Raw genomic sequence first — 24726 nt, forward strand, 5'->3', positions numbered from 1 at the left:
GGATGGAGCCACCACACCAACCCTTATCAAAGAAACAAACAGCAAACAAAACAAAACAAAAAAAACCCCCGTGTTTAAGGCACACTTTCCCCGTGTATGTTGCTAGGAATTGAATGTAATTCCTATACACTGAGGGTTACTTTCTATTTCTGCCACATTAGGATGGCAGAAAGATGTTCCTAAATCAACAAAGTCCAGGGAGCTGCCATACTCACTGGACCTGAGGCCCCAGAGCCTTGTGCAGAGGTCTGGGATCTGACATGAGGTCACCATGACTACATTTTTTTAAGAGTGGGAAACATAAGAAGGGAATTTTAAGACGTGAAAACCACAGCATCAGCTGTGGCCCAAAAACAGGCTCCAGGCCTGACCAGCAAAGAGTGCTCTTTGCAGGGGAGGAGTCAGCACAGAGACCACGGGTGGAGTACTGGGAGGGCCACCCCTGCCTAACTGCAGGACAGAGGCCAGGCTTCCTGAGCTTGAGGTGAGGTGAGAAGGAGACACAAGAGGAAGACCCAAAATGGAAACTGGCCAATATCCTTTGTCATATCATAAAAAGTGAGGATGGAGAAAGGTCAGAACGCATGAGAAGTGTCCAGACAGCAAGGATGAAGTAAGCAGGGCCCTGTGTCTAGGGACAGGAAGTGCAGAGGAAGGCAGGGCTGTGTGCTGAAGGTCTGGGTCTGAGTGAGGAGTCTATTGATGAGGGGCAAGTCAAGAAGCCAAGATAAAATTCACAGACACAAAAAGTAGAACAGGGACTGAGATTGTGGTGTGAGATGTGGGGGCAGGGATATGAGGAATCACTGATCAGCATGAAGTTTTAATTTGGGTTGATGACAGCAGTTCTGAAATGAGTGACAGTGATGTTTGCACAATGATGTCAATGTGCTTAATGCCACTGACTGTACACTTAATGGTTAGAATGGCAAATTTTATAGAATATATTTTTTACCACAACTTGAAAAAAGAATCCCAAGATTACATCATAAGAATTTCTAAACAGATGCAGTAAATGGTGAGGAAATATTTGTGTGCCACCCTCAGGTGCCAATATGGGGAAGACACCAGGGCTGCCCTGTGCTGGGGAAAGCCTTCTAGAACCAGTGGCTCCCCAAACACCCATCAAGGCTGCACCCCCATCAGGCCTTCTTCAGCTTCCTAGCCCCACACAGCCACCTGGCCACCATGCCCAGCAGCTTCCCGCAGAGCCACAGGGTGCCCAGGATGACCACCAGCAGGAACAAGAAGACGTCCAGCAGGTACTGCTCATGCCACGGCTGCTGCAGGGCATGGGGCTTGAGGTGGGCTGTACCCCCTGTCTGGAGGATGTGGTCGATCCAGCCCACCAGCCTCTGGGCAGGGGTCAGGGGGTGGGAGCGCCTGATGATGCTGGCGGCCACCGCTGCTGACTTGTACCTGTTGGCAGACCCAGAGGTGGGCGTTACTCATGTGGTCCCAGAAGTCTTAGAGACCTTGTATCACACACACTCTTCCCTCCACACACAGAAGACTCATTTTCAAGGAAAAGTTGTTGGCCTGGTCTTGCCATAGTCTAACTGGTTCCACGGAAAGGTTTAAACTGGTCCCTCCACGAAAAGTTCCTTGCCTAGTGCTAAAGGTGCTAAACTATAAAACAGTGACCAAGCTGCAAGGAAAAGTCTCTACCCAGGAGGCTTAAGGTCGCTAAAGGAAAAAATATATATGAATATATGGGATGTAACATACCCACGACTCAGGGTAGATGTCCCTGAAATCCTAATAAGTTATTCAGTTAATCCTGGTTATCAGATCATTGTGCTGGATGGGAATTTACCTAAGACATCATGGGCCCTTTTACTGACTCAACAGAAATTCATCCCAACTTACTGTGTGGCAGGCCCTGTGTTAGTCCCTGGGGATGCAGGGGAAAGCAAGAGACACACTGGGCCATCCAGGGGAGCTTCCTCTCTACTTTCTAGTGTGAGGGACGCACAACAAATTAAAACGAAAGAAATGGGGTAGTTACTGATCCTGAGAACTGTTAAGAAGGAAAAATGAATTATGATTGAAGGGGGTGAGAGAGAAGTGCATTTAGGACTGTCAGACAAAGATCACCTATCTGAGGAAAGGACATTGGACATGAGCCTGACTGCCATGAAGGAGCCAGTCCTGAGAGGAGAAGGAAGGATGTTCTAGGAAGCAGCACTGACAAAGCGCCTGAGGCAGGAAACAATTTGGCATATTAGAGGGCAGAAAGGCAACCTCTGCCTCAGTGCAATTCTACTATAAGCAGCCCCAAAATCCCCTCAGAATCTTCACAACCCTTTTGGTAGAAAATTGTTCTTGGCATATAACCTAAATGCGTAGTCTTGCTCTCAGAGGAAATAGGTTAGCTGTTAGTATCATACTAATATCATTCTGTGTCCTGGAAGTTTCACTTGTATTGCAAAAATGTGCCACACAGGGCCCTTCGTATTTCATATCTTCATTCAGCCTAAATGACGACAAGTTCAGAGACCTCCATACCACTTGTCTTCCATGACTTTCTTCATCTTCAGAGCAAATGTCTTTGCCTTTATCTGCATAATCTGGATAGAGACACCAAACTTTTAGCTTCCACTCAGACCAAGTTTTCAGGCTGATCTCCAAGGATGGGAATCCCCACCATGGGCATACCATGTTGGATGGCCTCCATTATGCTATTCATCCCACCATGGGTGACAAAAAAAAAAGGATGCGTGGGTGAGCTGTTGTAAATCAGGAACAGATCAGAATATGTCAGGCTGAAATCTTTCAGAACACCAGGGAAAGCATCTCAACAATAAACATTAAAATAATAAAATTAAATAAGGCTAAATAAAATAAGATAAAAGGACACAAATAAATGGAATAAAGCCCAGGCTTACTGGGCTCTAAGACTTAATACTTTAAAGATGTCATTACTATCCAAAATGATCTCAGATACCATGCAATCTCTATCAATAGTGAATAACATTTTGTTGCAGAAATAAATAACCTACTCTAAAATTCATATGAAACTTCAAAAGAACCTGAGTACACAAAACATCATTGACAAAAAGAAGAGTTGAAGGTCACACATTTCCAGATATCAAAATGTAATACAAAGCAACAATAATCAAAATAATGTGGTATTGGCATAAAGATAGATATATACATACGTGAATAAAAAACAAGATGTATATTTGGTCAAATAACTTATGACAGGGGCACCTGGATAACTCAGTTGGTTAAGCATCTCACTCTTGATTTCGGTGCAGGTCATGATCTCACAGTCGTGAAATTGAGCCCCATGACGGACTCCACACTGGGCATGGAGCCTGCTTAAGATTTTCTCTCTCCTTCTACCTCTCCCCCTCCCTCACTCACACTCTCTGTAGATGATAGATAGATAGATAGATAGATAGATAGATAGATAGAAAGATAGATGATAGATTGATAAATAACTTATGACAAATGTGCCAAGACCATTCATAAAATAAAAGACAGTGTTTTCAATAAATGGTGTTGGAACACTGGATATCCACATACTAAAGATTGAGTTTGAACCAGTTTTATTATACCATACTCTAAATCAACATAAAATGGACTAGAGATCTAAAGGTATGAGTTAATAGTATAAAACTCTTACCAAAAATTTTGGGAGAAATCTTCATGTCATTATATTTGGTAGTGATTTCTTCGATAAGACACCAATAGCACAGTCAACAAAATAAAAAATAGTGAAATTGTATTTCATAAAAAATAAAAACTTTATGAATCAAAGGACACTATCAACATAGTAAAAGGGCAACCAAGGAAGTGGGAGAAATATTTGCAAGTCATATATCTGATAAAGGATTGATATCCAGATTAAATTAAGAACTATAACTCTCTCCAACCTCCCCATCAAAATCCAAAAATTGGCAAAGACTTGAACAGATATTTTTTCAAAGAAGATATATAAATGTCTAATAAGTTTATGAAATGGTAAAATTCACTAATCAGGGAAATTTTAATCTAACCATAATGCGACACCAATTCCCACCCATTAGGATGGCGAATAACAAAACTAAAACGCACACATGCACACACACACACACACACACAAACAGAAAATGACAAGTGTTTGTGAAAGTATGGATAAATTGGAATCCTTGTGCGTTGTTGGTGGAAATGTAAATATGTGCAGCCACTGTGAAAGACTATATGGCAGTTCCTCAAAAAAAATTAAATATTACAATTATATGCCTCAGAAACTCCATTTCTCAGTATATTCCCAAAAGAATTAAAAGCAGGGACTCAAACAAATATTTGTACGCTACTTTTCATAGCAACGTTATTCACAATAGCCAAAATTGGAAGTAACCCAAGTGTCTATCAACAGATGAATAGATAAACAAATGTGGCATATACATACAATGAAATATTACTCAGCCTTAAAAAATAAAGAAATTTGGACATGTGCTACAATATACATGAATCTTGAAGACATTATGCAAAGTGAAACAAGCCATCACAGAAGAGCATCTATTGTATGGTTCCACCTGCATAAGACACCTAGAATTGTCAAATTCATACAGAAAAAAGGAGAATAGTAGTTGCCAAGGTCTGGATGCAGAGAGGAAACGAGGAGTCACTGTTGAGTGCGTATGAAGTTTCAGTTTGGGAAGAGAAAAATGTTCTAGAGATGGAGGCAGGTAATGGTTGTACAACAATATGAAAGTTCTTAATGCCCCTGAACTGTACCCTTCAAAATGGCTAAAGTGGTAAAATTTATACTATGTCTGTTTGGCCACAACAGAAAACTTGGGAAATAAGAGAAGAAAAACTGTACAAAGCCAAAATCTGTTATCTCAAAGTTTATACACCTTCACTTCCATTATTCTCTTCTTTAATAACTCCTGTCTCACTTCCAAGACTTGACCTACCATCATGTCAGGTAAGATCTGTGTTTTGGCCTAGTCTTATTTATGCAATTGAATCGTCCACTCTGTGGTCTGGCCAGTGTCACCAAAGGAACCCAGCCTCATGGCCATCTTCCTTATATCTCCACACATGGGGCCCCCTGTTCTCTCAACTTGGTGTGTCTTCCTTCCCAGTTCTGTTTCTTCAGATTCACAGAGTGTAAAATATACAGCCCTTAATTTATTTTTCAGGGTTTCCAATAGACATTTCTTACTGACCCAAGGGTTAAATTCTCTATAACTCCATCTTAATATAATGTTGAAGAGTTTTTGCCAATTTATTCAACATTTATCACTTACTGTTAAGGGTCTACTTTGCTGTAGGTACAGTATTAAGTAGTGAATATTCAGCAGTAAGAAAATAGATATGGATCCTTCTCACATAGAGCAATCCAGCATTTAAACCAAAGTAAACATAAATATAAAATTTTTTTTAAATGTCACCATGAACCAAAGTCCATTTTGCCCATGGACTATTCCCCCAACTTTTTCTGTTCACTCAGTGCAAGATCAGTAGGGAAAGAATAGAGACTTTAGTGCCTAGAAAGTCCAGGCCAGATATGGGCTTTTGCTGCCCTGAGATGAATGGTGTTGGAATATTATGTACATCACCTGAACATCTGTCCTCTCATTTATAAAACTGGAGATCATGACAGTTCTCCCAAGGTGGCACAATATATAATATATGAGATAATGTCCATATAATAGTAACCCAGTACCTACCTGCAGGCAACAGGCAACCACTAAACTTAGCTCTACTTCATTTTTATAACTATTAGAGCAGTGGTTATGAGTTCAGGCTCTGCATTCAGACCATGTGGGTAACATTTAAAACTTACAATACCTAGACCCACTCCCAGACCAATCAAATCAGAAAATCTAAGCTGAGTCAGGAACCAGGCCTCTATAAGAAGGAGACATTGGAGATAATGCCCACAGTTCTTGCTTTGAGTCGAAACAGTCCTAACCCGGTTATACTATGTCTTATTTTTTTAATATATCACATGGGTAACTTATCTCCACAAAAATTCATTCATGTGGTAGCCTCACACTCCATGATTATTTACTGTGATAATAAAAAATGAAAATTAAAATATTGACTTATTGATGGGGTGCCTGGGTGGCTCAGTTTGTTAAGTGTCTGACTTCAGCTCAGGTCATGATCTCATGGTTTGTGAATTCAAGCCCTGCATTGGGCTGTGCTGATAGCTTGGAGCCTGGAGCCTGCCTCGGATTCTGTGTTTCCCTCTTTCTGCCCCTCCCCTGCTTGTGCTCTCTCTCTCTCTTTCTCTCTCTCTCCCTCTCTCTTTCTCTCCTCTCTCTCCCTCTCTCTCTCTCTCAAAAATGAATAAACATTAAAAAATGATAGATGATAGATAGATAGATAGATAGATAGATAGATAGATTTATTGAAGCATTTTTACCACCAAGGCTGGGTCTATGGTAAGGCATAACAAGAGACCTGGGTATCATTATTTAAGAAGACCCTCAATCTCAGGGTCATGTGGGACCTAACAGTACTTCCATGACCATTGCAGGAAGTGTTTCCTTAAAAGTGGACCCTGGAATCAGCAAGATGGCAGAGTAGGAAGCCCTGGATGCTCCTTCCCCCTACAAACATGCCAGTTTAGCAACATTTCATGTTCAAATTTCCCTTGTAAGAAATCCAGAAACCAAATGAAAAGGTACTGCACCCAAGGAAAATGTTAACCAAACTCATGAGAGCTGGCAGATAGTTTTGAAAATACCCTATCACGAGAATCCCAGCATATGGCTATCCACATGAACAAGAATAAAATTGGACATTTACCTTACAGCATACAAAAAACTCAAAATGGATTAGAGAATTAAACATAATACCTGAACTACAAAGCTCTTAGAAGAAAACACAGGCGGGAAAACTTTATGGTATTGGTCTCCGCAATGATTTCAATGATATAGGACCACGAACAGGCATGCATAAATAAATAAATAAATAAACAAACAAATAAATCAAACCAAAAAGCTTTACACAGCTAAAGGAACAATCAACAGACTAAAACACCCTAGAGAATGGAAAATATTAAAAACCATATCCTGAAAAGAGGTTAATCTCCAAAGTATACAGCATGGTCCACAAATCAACAGCAAAAGTGTAAAAAAATCCTAATAAACCTATTAAAAAATGGGCTAAGTACTTGAATACACATTTATCCAAAGATAAAGTACAAATGACCAAAAGATATATGAAAAAATCCTCAACCTAGTCATCAGGGAAATGCAAATCAAAACCACAATGAAGTGTCACTTCACACTTGTGGGTATGACTATTATCAAAAAAGCATACAGACAAGTGTTGAGGATATGGAGAAATTGTGGACTTTATACATTGTTGTTGGAAATGTAAAATGGTGCAGCCATTATGGAAAACAGTGTGGACATTCCTCAAAAATTTAGAAATAAAACTACCTTATTTATGATTTATCAAACTGATTTCTGTGTATATATTCGTGAAAACAAAATCAGGATCTCAAAGAGATATCTGCACTCCCACATTCATTGTAGCACTATTTGTGATAGCTAAGATGAGAAAACCACCAAAATATCCATCAAAAGATGAATAAAGAAATTGTGGTGTGCGCACACACACACACAAAATGGAATACTATTTAATTTTTAAAAAGGAGGAAATTTTTCAGTATGTGAAAACATGGATGAACCTTTATCACTTTATGCTAAGTGATGTAAGCCAGAAAACAAACATTGCATGATTTCAATTATATAAGACATCTAAAAGTCAAATTCATAGAATTAAAAGTAGTCTTTCATTTCCAGGGGTTGGGGGAAGGGGTAATGACTAGTTACTACTCAAAGGAAAAAGAGTTACAGGTAAGTGAGATGAATAAGATCTAGAGATCTGAGGTAAATATGGTACCTACAGTCAATAATTCTGTGTTGTATGGGGCTCCTGGGTGGATCAGTCAGTTGAGTGTCTGACTCTTCATTTTGGCTCATGTCATGACCTCATGGTTTGTGGGATTGAGCTCTGTGCCCAGCTCTGAACTGATAGCACAGAGCCTGCTTAGGATTCTCTCTTTCCCTCTCTTTCTACCCCTCCCCCATTCGCAAGCTTGCACCCACTCTCTTTTTCTCAAAGTAAATGGATAAACCTAAAATAATAATAATTATAGTTAAATGTTGGGCTGTTAGAAATTTGTTCAGAGGGTAGATCTCATATTACCTATTTTGATCACAGTAAAATAAAAGATAATAGAATAGAAAAAATAAAAATAATAATTAAATTAAATTAAATTAGTATATCTTAGGTGTTTTGCTTGTCTCACTCTATTTCACTCTCAGTTCCCACTGGGAAGGGAACCACCAACTCTGCACTGAAGAGTTTTGCAAGAGGTCCACATTAAGAGCTAATGTTTCATTTACTTGTGGTACTTGTAACAGGTCTAGCCACTAAGCCTCCAACATACACAGTGTTGGGAAGCAGGGGCCTAGCAAATTCAAGGGCAAAGTCAGAGTTAACAAATCACAGCTCTGATTTCTTTAGAAGATGAGACAAAACCAGCCTAGAGCCTTCCAGAAATGTTCCTTGATGGTGTTGTCAAACATAGTCTGGATTCGCCATTGTCTCATGAAGAAATCAAAGAACATCAGAAAATTCCTCACTCTGCCCCAGAAGTCCATGTGATCGGTTAGCAAGGAATGGAACACTAGAACATAAGACACAAACAAGGCTTTGTAGCCCATGGTCCACACTTCCAAACGGTGTGGGAAGAATTGACACAAATGGCTTCCCAAGCATCTCAGCAACCAGGAAAGAACAGAAGTCAAATGCTTCAACAAATACCAGATCAAAGTTCTCATTTGTTTAAGGAACCCATGATATTGCCTCTCCTTAGCAATCACTGCATCGAATTTCCAGTTGTTCCATTAACTTTACAAAGCCGTCAAGTGCTTCTCTGTAAGGAAAAAAAATAATGATGACAAATATTCACTGGAGATGTTAATTTCACAATACTTAGGAGAATCTTTGACTCAAAGAAAATACTCCAGTTATGTCAGACCACATCTGGCAGCTGCCCACCTATGTTACCAGTGTCCAATGAGTACTCTACTCTGGTCACTCTGCTCCAAGTGTTTCTGCTTCCTAAAATGTTTTCCCTTTTCCTCCTCCCCCTTCTCCAGCCAATCATTCGCACCCACCATCCAGCCAATTCAAGAGCCTTCTGCTTTGGAAGTCATCTCTGACTGTAGCAGACCTCACAGTTCCATATCTACCTGACACATTCTGTGATGCTCTCTTTAATTTTCATCTGTATACTGACTGTTTATGAGTGACTGTCTTGTTTCCCAGCCTAACTGTGGAAGTAACTTGGCAGTAGAGTCTGTCAATGTTGATAATATAGCCCTTTTTTGTTCTTTAAATTTTGTACAGTCTACATTTGAAAGATTGCTTCACACAAGGAACTTTGTGATGATAATATTAGAATCACAATTCTAAGCTGAATACAAGGTTTCTATCTTTCTAGCCTATGAGGTAAACAATTTAAAACAATAAATAAATAAATACATACATACATACATACATACATACATACCTATTTGAAGCTTATCATTAACCTTTCTATTTCATGCTTGCTGGAGTAGTCAAAGTAGTTAATGCTAAAATTTTACTGATACCTAAATAAGATGCTGTCTATGGCCCTATTCTCCTTCAATGCTTTTGCAGCAGTGCCTCCAAAGAAAATGACCCTTTTCGCACAACAAATGAGCAAAGAAAATGACCCTTTTTGTACAACATTTGAACAAGTAGATGAGAATTCTCCTGACCAGAGTTTACAGGTACAGGTGATTTGGAAACCCATGGGCCTCCTACTTGAATGAAGGACTGAGAGAATCAATGGCCCAGCAAACCTGTTACCTGTACAACACTGTACCAAGTCAGCTCACTTAAGGAAGGCCCTTAGGTGAGAACTCATTAGCAATATGCAGATGTCTACCTGGGGATTCAAATCAACTTCATGTGACAACAGATGATTAGCTGAAATTATTCTCTATTATATTTTTAAAATATTTTACATAATGAATGATTGCTACATATTGAGGATAAATTCAAAATATAAAGTACAAATTCCTCAAAGTAGAGCATTAATCTCATTTGAAATTAAATTAATAAATTTAACAAAATATAGGAAAGCACTTTTCTCAGTGTATTGCACCATTTTTAACAAGAATGTACAGCCAGTCTTTGAAGTATCAAGCTGGGGAGCAGAGGCAAGACATACTTAAAAATTATGAATAACACAAGATGACAAAGACAAAGTTTCAAATGAATATTTTAGATCAGATCCCTTATAAACGAGAGAATTGGGTCTTCTAGTAAGTAATAAAAAGTAAGGAAAAAGACTTTATGGAAAATGCCGAATATTAGAACCACCTTGACAATTGAATACAATTTTAAGGAAACAGGGGAGATAGGGTTAGGCTACTATAATTAATCAAAAAAGCATACATTTGTTTGCTCTAATGTCAAAGAGGAAGAACTTTCTATAGATCCCAGGCAATGATAACAACTCTCAGGCTAACCTCTCATTGTATATCATCAAGGTATTTGGTTTTTTAAATGAGCTTAAAAGACAATGGCTCAAGGTATAAAAAATCAGTGCTTATAAGATTTTTCCATTCTTGAATTTATGTAAGAAGAAGAGAAGAAAAGTAAGTAAAAAAAATGGTGGCTCTGATTTGCCTACCAACAATGGAAAATGAAGTTGTCTACCCCAACTTCTCCATTGGGGAGATTATATACACAAAGGCTATATAGGTGAAGTGTTGCCAAGAAGATCCAGAAGGAAGAATCCCCCATGCTATACAGAAATACCTCCATGCTTTCAGTGGAAGAGGCACAGTACACAGACTGAATGAGTGGGAGTGCAAAACTCATCTACTTCATCCAATCACTGCCATCCATCATTGATCTCCCCATCTATCCACTCATACATTCATGCATCTATTTCTTCTCTTAAATTCACTCCAAGTGTCCATGCATTCAACCATTCATTTGTTTCATTAAAATGTCAAGTCCTTCTTTCAGAGAATAAAAGAAATTACCTGCTATGCAAAGCTTCTGTCATAAAAAAAGTTAAAACTTTTCTTTATTTCTTTTTCATAATCTTCAGTGGGAGGCCAACTGATAACTTGGTATGGTTTTTCATTCTTTTCTTTAAAAATGTAAAAACGATAGGGAAAGATATAATTATCTCACACACCCCAGATTAATATTAGCATGATACCACAGTATTTTTATTCTAAAAGGTTTATATATACTTGAATGTTTGCTTTTTGAAGTATTTTTGTTGCTGTTGTTCTTTTGCTTGCCTTCTCATTTCTTCAATCATAGGACCTGATAATAATTATTGAGAAATTTACAATGATTCCATCATTTTTATTCAATTTAAGGTACTGGAAGTTTCTATTTAAAACTTTCACTTAAAGGTATAACTATTCTTCATTTTACAAGTGAGAAAACAAAGATGAATGGAGTGTCAAATAATTTATCAAGATTGAACATATAGTGAATGGTATATTTTTTACTTAAATACAGATCTTTTATGGGGTGCCTGGGTGGCTAGTCGGTTAAGGATCCGACTTAGGCTCAGGTCATGATCTCATGGTTTGTGGGTTCAAGCTCTGCACCAGGTTCTGTGCTGACAGCTCAGACCCTGGAGCCTGCTTCATATTCTGTGTCCCCCTCTCTCTGCCCTTCCCCTGCTTGCACTCTCCCTCTTTCTCTCTCTCTCAAAAATAGATAAACATCAAAAAAATTAAATGCAGATCTTTTATTATCTTAGCTCCCCAGTCCTTTCTTTTTTAGAAAAAAAACAGTATTTCTTAAAGGTGTGAACATGCAAAGGTTTTTATTCTGCCAAAAAAAATGCCAAGGCTGAGTTAAAAATACTGGTCCTGTGGCTAGCTCAGAGCCTGGAGCTTGCTTCAGATTCTGTGTCTCCCTCTCTCTCTCTGCCCCTCCCTGACTTGTGCTCTATCTCTCTGTCTCTAAAAAATAAATAAAAACATTACAAAAAAAATTTTTTTAAATGTGGTCCTGTGCAGCCCTACTTAACATCCTGGAATTTCCCCTATAATTCATACATAACAGACTCTGACCATTTTTCAGGTTGGACTGCTGACAACTTTCAAATTATACCTTCTTAATCTTCTCAACTGGGCAAACTGAGAAGAAAGCCTCAATATGCCCTCCCTTGTGTTAACAAGATTTTCAAGCCAAGCAAGCCAGACCCAAGTAGGGGAATCCTCAGCTCCATCCCACTCAAAAACTTCCATAAATGACATTTAGAGAGAAAAGAATGAATTTAGCCTTTAAGTGGCCCTGGTCATGTGTGTCACATAAACCTGTTTTTTGTGTTAGATTGGATTGTATTTCTGGATTCCAGCATGAACTGTGATTGACACTAGGCTAGGTGGAACCCTGTGACCAATGGTTGTGTGTCTAAGTCAGGCACTGCCCCTATTAGAAACAGTCCCCCGGTGTAGGACTGATTCCAATTTACAAGCCTACTGAATGGTATGAAGAAGAGTAGCCACCATGTGGTATGATGAGATTCACACCCATAAAAGTAGATGGTGTACTAGAACCCTAGAAAATGCCTTTGCTACTGCTGCTGATTATATCTATGTAGCTAAAAGCAAAACTTGATTAACACAGTAATGGGGAGGGGGGGACGCCTGGGTGGCTCAGTCGGTGGAGCATCAAACTCTTGATTTTGGCTCAGGTCATGATCTCACAGTTCATGAGATCAAGCCCCACATCCAGCTCTGTGCTGGCCATAGGGAGCCTGCTTGGGATTCTCTTTTCTCTCTCTGTACCTCCCTGCTTATGCTGTCTCTCAAAATAAATAAATAAACTTAAAAAAAAAAAAAAACAGTAATAGGGCAAAACACTGATGACACCCCCATGGAGTTAATTCAAGGGGTTAATTCAAACTCATCTTAATCTCACATGTCTCAAAATCATCACTGAGGAGGCCCCTAGCCTTGATAATACTAATTGGGACATTCTGAAGAAGAAACTTACAAATATGAGCAAGTTAGAATGGACACCCTCCCCCCCCCCCCAAATACATTTAACAACAACCAAAAGAAAGAGGTAACAGAGGAGAAAGGCAGGGTGGGAGAGTGAGGAAAGAAATTAAAGCAGAGGTCTCACTTTTGACACATGTGGAATCTAACATTACTTAAAAAAAAAACAAAAAAACTATAACAGAAAAAAGGTACACATTGTCTTTTGCACCTCTACATCAGAGCTTCTGAATTACTTTTTTTTTTTTTTTTTTTTGGGGGGACAGAGAGAGACAGAGCATGAACGGGGAAGGGGCAGAGAGAGAGGGAGACACACAGAATTGGAAACAGGCTCCAGGCTCCGAGCCATCAGCCCAGAGCCCGACGCGGGGCTCGAACTCACAGACCGCGAGATCGTGACCCGGCCGAAGCCGGACGCCCAACCGACTGCGCCACCCAGGCGCCCCCTGAATTACTTTCAACATTGCATGAGATACACCAATGACAAACCTCAATGTTCGTAATCAATACTGGGGCAACAATAACACATACACCAAAATAGCCATCTGCATTCATCAAGGTAATTCCTTGGGATTACTTTTAAGAGTCTGTAACTCTTAAGAGTTACAAAATATTAGGTAGAATACAAATATCATGCCCTGTCTTAACACATGAAATTAAATATCCCATAGTTAGAAAACCCATTTGTTAAATGACCTCAATGTAGGCATGGAAGTTCTCATCTAACAAGTCATAATTTAAAATAAAATGAAGATTTTGGCATTTACAGCCAGTGTAACAAAAGGGTACACTTTGGATCTGCTCAACACATTAAAACTGTTAATAAACCCATTTCATATTAAAGAGGTTCCTTTAAGGATTAAATCCTATTTAGCGAAGGAGTGATTACTCCCAGTGGTTCTCCATTTAAATGCCTAATTTGGACTGCTCTTAAACCTGGAAAGAATGAATGGTGCCTTGCAGTGCACTACTATAAACTTTAATGCCAAGCCCCATCTATTAGGGTGCCCATCTCCAATGTTACTGAAATTGCTATTTCTAAGTATGTACTAATAAATACCATCTCACAATCACACATCTGGCACATATGTTCTGCTCAACTCCTATCTCAACAAGCTCTCAGCCGCCATTTCTCTTCATCTTTGAAGGATACAAATCACTTGTAACTGGATTCTCATGGACTACCTCAACAGCCCTCACGATAAGCTCCCTCACAATAAGCTTTGTGAACAAGATCTTAACCACATTTAACTTTCTCCGGGAGCACATGTATGACACTGCATTGAAAACAAACTTATTTTGCAGATTCACTGAGACTACTCGTTCAAGACACATTCACATAGGAGCTCACAAAAAGGTAGATGCTACAGCCTTACATAGAGCATACACCAAGGCACTTCAGTTGGATTTCTGAGGAGAAGTACTTGTTCATTTGAAGGTCTTTCCAACCCTGACTATCAAGGATGCATCACAGTATTACAAGCTTTCCAAAACACATTTTCCCACAGAAGTATATATGTATGTGAGGAAAATTCTGGGATGATGTTGGAGCACCAGGAATATGTCTCCTGACCTAGACAACAAGTCCACTGGCAAAATCTGTCTAAGATAACTATTTTTGAACTCTGCAGTCAATTGACGGCTTTTAACACCCAGGGGAAGTCTTTAACTGTAAATTGCAGATAATTTCATCTCTTATCACAAAACAGGCTACCCATTCCACCAACCCTCAGTCTCGAAGCAGGCAGCTATACATGTGTTCATAAAGCAGTTTGCACACACGTTTCAGGAGCCAGAAAGGGCAAAAAGGACCTTCTCTTCCAAATATCAAGTATCTGTGTTCTGATACTTCTGATCAAAGAGGTGCAGACAAATAAGTCAGTAACAATAATTTTCCATCAGTGCCCCATTGTTGCAAGCACCTCCTCCTGTGGTTGAATGGACATGGACCCCCGGGGATTTAAAAGGGTGATAGCCTTTTTTCCTTGTTTTTCTTATTTTTCCCTTTTGAGAGAACACATTAAAGGCTAGGAAATTGGAGGGGCGCCTGGGTGGCTCAGTCAGTTAGGCATCTGACTTCAGCTCAGGCCATGATCTCATGGTTCATGAGTTCGAACCCCCCTCGGTTCCCTGTTCTCAGCACAGAGCTGTCTTTGGTTCCTCTGTCCCTTCCCTCCTCATGCTCTCTCTGTCTCTCTGTCTCTCTGTCTCTCTCAAAAATAAATAAACATTAAAAAATTTTTAAATGTTAGGACATTGGAAAACAACTATATATACCAGGAACATTAGAAAGCGTCCATTTATGACCAGGACAAGGCTCATTAAAGACCTGAGAATAGTGAAATTTACACTTCAGGTTGATCCTCACCACAAAGGCAGGATAAAAAATTTTTTAAAAACCATCAAAAACAATAAACAAAATTAATAACAAAAATCTCACATCCTGGAGAAGGGAGGAAAGTCTCATCTCCAGATTTAACACACCATTAGATTCAATTTTTCAGTTTTCAACAAAAATCACAAGATACTCCAAGAAACTGGACGCTAAGTCTTATTGAGAGGAAAATAATAAATCAACAGAAACTGTCCCAGAGAAAGACCTGATGGCAGATATACTAGACAATGGCTTTAAAATAACTGCCTTAAAGACTCTCAGATAACTAAAGCAAGATGTGGATAAAGTCAAGGGAAAAGTGTGTGCAAAATAAAAATGTCAATAAAAGGATAGAAAATCTAAATGGAAACCAAAAACAAATTTTAGAACTGAAAAATACAATAAATGAAATGAAAATTTCACTTGAGGGATTCAAAGGCAGATTCGAGCAAGCGAAAGAAATTATCAGTGAACCTGAAAAGAAAACAATGGAAATGATACAGGCTGAAGAAGAGAAAGTTAAAAGATTTAAGAAAAGAGAACATAGCCTAAGAGTCCAACATATACATTGTGGATGTTCAGAAGGAGAAGAGAGAAAGAAAGGGATAGAGAGAACATTTTAAGTAATAATGGTTGAAAGCCTCCCATATTGGATGAAGATATGAATATAAACATCCAGGAAGCTCAACAAACTCCAAGCAAAATGAACTCAGACACTCACATCAAGACACATTATGATCAAAATTTAGAAAGATAAAGAGAGAATATTAAAAGCAGCAAGAGGAAATTGACTCATCACATACAAGTGATTATCAGTAAGATTATCAATAGATTGCTTTTTAAAAATTTTTTTTACATTTATTATTTTTGAGAGACAGAGACAGACCACTAGTCAGGGAGGGATAGAAAGAGAGGGAGACACAGAATCCGAAGCAGTCTCCAGGCTCTGAGCCATCAGCACAGAACCTGACGCGGGGCTCAAACTCACAAACCGTGAGATCATGACCTAAGCTGAAGTCAGACGCTTAACTGACTGAGCCACCCAGGTGCCCCTCAATAGATTTCTAATAAGAAATCAGAAATTAGAGGGCAGTGGGACAACATATTCAAATCACTAAAATCAAGACACATTATGGATCAAAATTTAGAAAGATAAAGAGAGAATATTAAAAGCAGCAAGAGGAAATTGACTCATCACATACAAGTGATTATCAATGAGATTATCAATAGATTTCTAATCAGAAATCAGAAGTCAGAAGGCAGTGGGCCAACATATTCAAAGCACTAAGAGAAAAGAATGCATCTGGCATGTTGAATGCAACAAAAAATTCTGCATCTGGCAACACTGTCCTTCAAAAGTGAGGGAGAAATTAAGACATTCCCAGATAAACAACACCTAAGGAAATCTTTTGCCACTAGACCTATACTGAGAGAAAAGTTCAACGGAGTCCTCCAAGGGAAAATGAAAGGACACCGGATACTAACTCAAAGGTATCTGAAGATACAAAGATTTTAGCAGAGGTAAATGCATGGATAATTATAAAAACTAGTACTATTCTAACAATGGTTTTAACTGCACTTTTTGTTTTCTACATGATTTAAGAGACTGGTACATTAGAAACTACTATTAGGGTTTTTTAAATTTTTATTCAAATTCCAGTTAGTTAACATACATATAATATTAGTTTCAAGTACACAATATAGTGACTCAACATTTCCGTACAACACCCAGGGTTCATCACAAGTGCATATTTCTGTCACATATTTAACCTACCCCCTCATCCACCTCCCCTGTGGTAACAATTAGCTTGTTCTCTATAGCTAACCATCTATTTCTTAGTTTGCCTCTTTTTTTCTCTTTTCTTATTTGTTTTGTTTCTTAAGTTCTACCTATGAGTGAAATTATATGTTATTTGTCCTTCTGTGACTGACTTATTTCATTAAGCCTAATACTCTCTAGCTCCATCCATGTCATTCCAAATGGCAAGATTTCATTTTTTTTCTATGGTTAAGTAACATTTCATGGTAGACACATACCATTTCTTCTTTATCCATTCATTTGTTGATGGATACTTGGGCTGTTTCCATAATTTGGCTATTGTTGGTAATGCTGTTATAAACATCGGGGTGCATGTATCCCTTTGAATTCATCTTTTTGTATATTTTGGGTAAATACCTAATAGTGCAATTGCTGAATATAGGGTAGTTATATTTTTAATTTTTAACTTTTTGAGGAGCCTGTATATTGTTTTCCACAGTGGCTACACCAGTTTGCATTCCCACCAATAGTGCAAGAGAGTTCTTCTTATCCAGATCCAGGAGGCACAAAGAACTCCCATCAAAATCAACAAAAGCAGGCCAACATCGAGAAATATTATAATTAAATTTGCATAATATATGGTGATATAGAAAAAATCTTAAAATCAGCCAGATAAAAGACGTCCTTAACTTACAAGGAAAGACCCATAAGCCTAGCTGGAGATTTCTCAACAGAAATTTGGAAGGCTAGAAGGGAGTGGCATGATATATTCAAAGTGCTGAATGGGAAAAATATGTAGCCAAGAATACCCTATCTATCAAGGCTATCATTCAGAGTAGAAGGAGAGATAAAGAATTTCCCAGATGAACAAAAACTAAAAGAGTTCATGACCACTAAACCAGCCCTGCAAGGAATATTAAAGGAGACCCTTTGAGTGCAAAGGAGAGACCAAAGGAGGCAAAGACAAGAAAGGATCAGAGAAAATCTCCAGAAGCAATGACAAAACAAGTAATAAAATGACAATAAATACATATCTATCAACAATTAATTTAAGTATAAATGGACTAAATGCTCCAATCAAAAGACAGGGTGTCACGCTGGATTAAAAAAAAAAAAAAAAAAGACCCACCTATATGCTGCCTACAAGAGACAATTTTAGACCTAAGATTGAAAGTGAGGGGATGGAGAAAATTTATCATGCAAATGGACGTCAAAAGAAACCCAGAGTAGTAATAATTATATAAGACAAACTAGATTTTAAAACAAAGACTATAACAAGATAAAGGAGGGCACTATATCATAATATAGGGGACAATCCAACAAGAAGATATAACAATTCTAAATTTTTATGCACACACCATGACAGCACCCAAATATATAAAACAATTAATAACAAACATAAAGGAACTATTGGATAAATAGGAGTTTTAAAACTAATATTTTTTAAACTTTGCTTGTAACTCCAAGTTTTCTACATAATTTAAGATACTAATGCTTTGAGATGAAAGATAGATTATGTCTGGAAGCACACAATTTATAAAAATATAATTTTGTGACATCAACAGCAAAAAGGTGTGGGACTAAAGCTTTACAAGAGCAGAATTTTAAATGTAATTAAATGTAAGCTGATACAATGTAAAATGTGAGTGACATAGATTTAGCAGGCTAAATGAATCCCCACGGTAACCACATACCAAAAAAAAAAAAAAAAAAAAAGCTATAGAATATACACAGAAAGAAATTTAAGCATTTCACAACAAAGATTCAACTAAACACAAAGGAAACAGTATTGCATAAAATGAGGGACAAAAAAAGCTGTAAGGCACATAGAAAACAAATAGCGAAATTACAGAAGTTAAGTCATTCCTTATGAGTAATAACTTTAACTGTAAACGGTTTAAACTCTCCATTAAAAAGACGGAAAATGGCAGAATGGACAAAAACACATGATTCCATTGTAATAGATTTGTATGGTGATAGATGGTAGCTAGGTGTGTGAGCATAGCATAACATATAGAGTTGTCTAACCACTATATCATACACTTGAAACTAATGTAACATTGTGTATCAACTATACTTCAATAAGAAATAATAAAAATAAATAAACATTAAAAAGATATTAAGAATAGGGGGAAAGGTGAGTGGTGTATGGAAACTTTCTCTACAATCTTAACAAGTTTTCTGAAAACCTAAAATTATTCCAAAATTAAGAAATGTATTAACTAACTAAATAAAGAAAGGCAAAAATCAAAAGGGCACACACACACACAAAGAAAAACATGATCCAACTATGCACTATCTACAAGAGACTCAATTTATATCCAATGACAGAGATAGACTGAAAGGGAAATGACAGAAAAAGATATCCCATGCAAATAATAACCAAAAGAAAGCAGATGAGCAAATATCAGCCAAATAGCCTTTAATAAAAAATATCCCATGAGACAAAAAGGACATTACAAACTAATAAAAGTTTCAATACATCAGGAAAATATAACAATTTTAAATACACATGTGCCTAATGAGAGAACATCAATATATCTAAAGTAAAAACTGGCAGAACTGAGGGAGAAATACACAGTTATATAATAACCATTGGAGGTTTCAAAATCCACTCTCAATACTGGATAGAATAACCAGAAAGAAGATCAGTAAGGAAATAGAAGACTTGCACACATTGATCCACTAGATGTAACAGACACATACAGAACTCTCTACCCAACAACAGCAGCATATACATTCTTCTCAAGGATACATGGGACATTCTCCAGCAGATGCCATATGTTCAGCCACAAAGAAGTCTTAATAGATTTTAAAATACAATTTTTGCAGGACATCTGAACACAACAGGATGAAGCTAGAAATCAACAACAGAAGGAAAACCAGAAAATTCACAAATTATGGGTATTTAAAAACACCCTTTTAAAGAAGCAATGTATCAAAAAGAAATCACAAGGGAAAAGAGAAAATACTTAGAGATTATATGCACCAAAAGCAGTACTAGAAAGAAATTTAAAGCTGTAAATGCCTACATAAAGAATAAAGTTCTTGGGGAGCCAAGGTGGTTCAGTTGGTTGAGCAACTGACTTCAGCTCAGGCCATGATCTCCTAGTTTGTGGGTTTGAGCCCTGCGTCAGGCTCTGTGCTGACAGCTTGGAGCCTGGAGTCTGCTTCAGATTTTGTGTCTCCCACTCTTTGCCTTGCCCCTGCTTGTTCGTTCTCTCTATCCCTCTCTCTGTCTCTCTCTCAAAAATAAATAAACATTAACAAATTTAAAAAAGAAAGAAGAAAATTCTCAAATCAATAACATATTATGCCATCTTAAAACACTGGGAGAAAAACGTATACTAAGCCTAAAACAAAAGGAGGTAGAATTAAAAGATTAGGGGAGAAATTACTAAAATGAGAAATAGAAAAACAATAGTGAATCAATGAAAACCAGTTCTTTGAAGAGATCAGGAAACTTAACAAACAAGACCGAAAGATACAAATTACTAGGACCAGAAATAAAAGAAGGAACACCACTAATGTTGACACAATAATTAAAAGGACTATTAAAAAAATCTATGAACTTTAGATGTCAATAAATTAGATAACACTGTTGAAATATCTAAATTCTTAGAAGATGTAAACTACTAAAGTTAATTTAAAGAAGAGAAAGACATTCTGAGTAGACCTATAAAGAAGAAAGCTTGTCCCATGTGGGGCAAGAATCTCTTGCCTTATAAATACCCAAAATATAGGGGAAGGAGCCAAGATGGCGGAACAGCATGGAAGCTTTTTGTGTGTCTCGCATCCATGAAATACAGCCAGATCAACACTAAACCATCCTACACACCTAGAAAACTGATTGGAAGATTAACACAACAATCTGCACAACCTGAACCACAGAATTCAGCAGGTACATGACACGAAGAGCTGAACTTGGGGAGCAAGAAGCCGCGAAAGGTAGGGAACCCCTTTTGCGGGCAGTGAGAGGACAGAGACTGGGGAGCAGGGAGCATATGGGAAAAGCACCCTTCCCCAAAAGCAGCTGCAGAGAAAGTGGAAAATTGGAAACACCCTCAGGGACTAAACTAAAAGAGGAGAAAGGAGAGGGTTTAAATTCCATTAAGACTGTAAACAAGGGGAGCGCAAAGGCTGCAACTCCGCAGCTCCATACCTGGCGGTGCTCTGGTGGGAAAGGTGAATCCCCAGGAACAGAGTGGGGTCCGGGAGGTTCTCAGGCCACACAGGGAAAAGCGGTTCCACTGCTGGAGGGACACTTGGTAGAGACTGTTGAAGCCGCCTGTTCCCAGCAGACCCCGGAAGGCAGCCACATTCGCTGGTGCTGGGGCAAGGTTGTTGAGGGTGAAGCCTGGTGCCGGATATGTGTTGCGATTTTCCATGGTCCCTGAAACGCTGAGGCTACGCTGTCTCGCAATCTTTTTTGGGGGTGGGCTGGCACCTGGCCGCAGTCTTCGGGCACCGGCAACAGCAGCATCCAGCAGGCGTTCCTGGGTGCAGCCGACATTCGGCACCGCTCATTCAGCCATTGCTCAGTGAGACTCTCCTGCAGAGGTGTGGAGCAGGTCAAAGCTGCAGTCCTTCGGAAGTAAGGGGCCGGGGAAAACAGCCGCATCTGAGACAAAACTCGGGAGAGAGGTAGTGCCTGGGGCCTGGTCACGGAGAGTGAAGAAGCAGGGAGTGGAGGAGAGCTGAAGATGGAGGACGGTGCATGATTGCTGACCCGGGAGAACAGACTGGTTGGCGCCATTTTTCACCACTCTCACGCATGCGCATGTGCACCAACGAGCACCAAAACAATCCACCCCAGTAGTCTAGCAGCTCCATCTAGTGGAGAGCGGAGCTGTTACACCAAGCCCTGCCCAACTGGGCCAACTTCTCTCTTCAAGACAAACCTCAGGGACGGTTTAATTTATGGACTATAAAGAGCTGCATGGACTGACCTCTAGGGGAAAGCAAAGCAATTTCAGTCCTACTTCAATCTGTTCGCAGGTTCATCTATTCAACTTTCTTTTTCTCTCTCTTTTTCCTTTTTCTCTTTTACAATTCTTTTCTTTTTCTTGAATACAGAAAGAGAAAAAACTCATTTTTTATTTTCAATTTTTATTAAAAATATCTCTTTAATTTTTTACTATATTTTTTACTTTTGTGTAATTTTTTTTCAAATTATGCTTTACTTCCATCATTTTATTTTAGTCTACTTCAGCATACTCACCTTTTCAAATTTTCAAACAATTTCCTTTTTTTATTTCTTTTTCTTTTTTTCTCTTTTTCATTTCTTTTCTTTTTCTAGAATGCAGAAAGAGAAAAACTTCATTTTTACTTTCAATTTCTTTTAAAAATATTTTTATTTAATTTTTATTACTATATTTTTTGCTTTTGTGTAAATTTTTTGAAATTCTATCTTACTTGCATCATTTTATTTCAGTCTACTACAGTGTATTCATGTTTTCAAACTTTCCAACGATTTCTTTTTTTTTGGTCTTTTCTTTTTTTCTTTTTTTAACCTTTTTTTCTCTTTTTTGTTTCTTTTCTTTTTTCTTAAATACAGAAAACAAAAAAATTCATATTTTTAAATTTTCATTAAAAATATTTTTCTATATTTTTTTCTACTATATTCTGTAATTTTGTGTATTTTAGTCTACTTTAGTGTATTCATTTTTTCAAATTCTCAATTTTTTTCTTTCTCTCCCCCCCTTTTTTTTGTTTCTTGTTTGTTTTTTGTTTTTTGTTTTTGTTTGTTTCTCTAATCTGTCAAACCACCTTCTACACCCAGACCAAAACACCCCTAGGATCTAGCATCATTTATTCGATTTGTGTGTGTGTGTGTGTTTAATTTTTAATTTTAATATTTTTTAATTTTAATTTTTTTTCAATTTTTCTACCTCATTAATTCCTTTTCTCCCTTCAAAATGACAAAAGGAAGGAATTCATCCCAAAAGAAAGAGCACAAAGAAACGACAGCCAGGGATTTAACCAACACAGACACAAGCAAGATGTCTGAACCAGAATTTAGAATCACAATAATAAGAATACTAGCTGGACTCAAAAATAGATTAGAATCCCTTTCTGCAGAGATAAAAGAAGTAAAAAATAGCCAGAATGAAATTAAAAATGCTATAACTGAGCTGCGATCATGGATGGATGCGGTGGCAACAAGGATGGACAAGGCAGAACAGAGAATCAGTGATATAGAGGACAAACTTATAGATAATAATGAAGCACAAAAAGAGGGAGATTAAGGCAAAAGAGCACGATTTAAGAATTAGAGAAACCAGTGACTCTTTAAAAAGGAACAACATCAGAATCATAGGGGTTCCAGAGGAGGAAGAGAGAGAAATGAGGGTAGAGGGTTATGTGAGCAACTCATAGTGGAAAACTTTCCTAACCTGGGGAAAGACACAGACATCAAAATCCAGGAAGCACAGAGGACTCCCATTAGATTCAACAAAAACCAACCATCAACAAGGCATATCGTAGTCAAATTCATAAAATACTCAGGCAAGGAGAGAATCATGAAAGCAGCAGGGAAAAAAAGTCCCTAACCTACAAGGGAAGATAGATCAGGTTTGCAGCAGGCCTATCCACAGAAACTTGACAGACGAGAAAGGAGTGGTAGGATATATTCAGTGTGCTGTATCAGAAAAATATGCAGCCAAGAATTCTTTATCCAGCAAGGCTGTCATTCAAAATAGAAGGAGAGATAAAAAGTTTTCCAGACAAACAAATATATATATTTTGGTATATATATATATATATATATATCAAAAGCAACAAAGATTAGAAAGGACCAGAGAACACCACCAGAAACTCCAACTCTACAAGCATCATAATGACAATAAATTCATATCTTTCACTACTCACTCTAAACATCAATGGACTCAATGCTCCAATCAAAAGACATAGCGTAACAGAATGGATAAGAAAACAAGATCCATCTATATGCTGTATACAAGAGACTCACTTTAGACCTAAAGACACCTACAGATTGAAAACAAGGGGATGGAGAACCATCTATCATGGTAATGGTGAACAAAAAAAAGCTGGAGTAGCCATACTTTTTTCAGACAATTTAGACTTTAAAATAAAGACTGTATCAAGAGATGGCAGAAGGGTATTATATCATAATCAAGGGGTCTATCCACCAAGAAGACCTAACAATTGTAAACATTTATGCACCAAATGTGGGAGCACCCAAATATATAAATCAATTAATCACAAACATAAAGTAACTCATCGATAGTAATACCATAATAGTAGGAGACTTCAACGCCCCACTCACAGCAATGGATAGATCAATCTAATCAAAAAACCAACAAGGAAACAATGGCTTTGAATGACACATTGGACCAGGTGGACTTCACAGATATATTCAGAACATTTCATCCTAAAGCAGCAGAATATACATTCTTCTCCAGTGCACATGGAACGTTCTCCAGAATAGACCACATACTGGGACACAAATGAGCCCTAAGTAAATACAAAAAGATTGAGATCATACCATGCATATTTTCAGACCACAATGCTATGAAACTCGAAATCAACCACAA

General features: G+C 37.9%; 1 pseudogene; it reads right to left on the reverse strand.

The window, feature by feature from the left end:
- Positions 1 to 992: 992 nt before the first annotated feature.
- The window catches only part of LOC131514713 (UDP-glucuronosyltransferase 3A1-like), a 31890-nt pseudogene continuing 8156 nt past the window's right edge, over positions 993 to 24726 (reverse strand).

The sequence above is a fragment of the Neofelis nebulosa genome, chromosome 1 (genome assembly GCF_028018385.1).
Source record: "Neofelis nebulosa isolate mNeoNeb1 chromosome 1, mNeoNeb1.pri, whole genome shotgun sequence".
Lineage (NCBI taxonomy): Eukaryota > Metazoa > Chordata > Mammalia > Carnivora > Felidae > Neofelis > Neofelis nebulosa.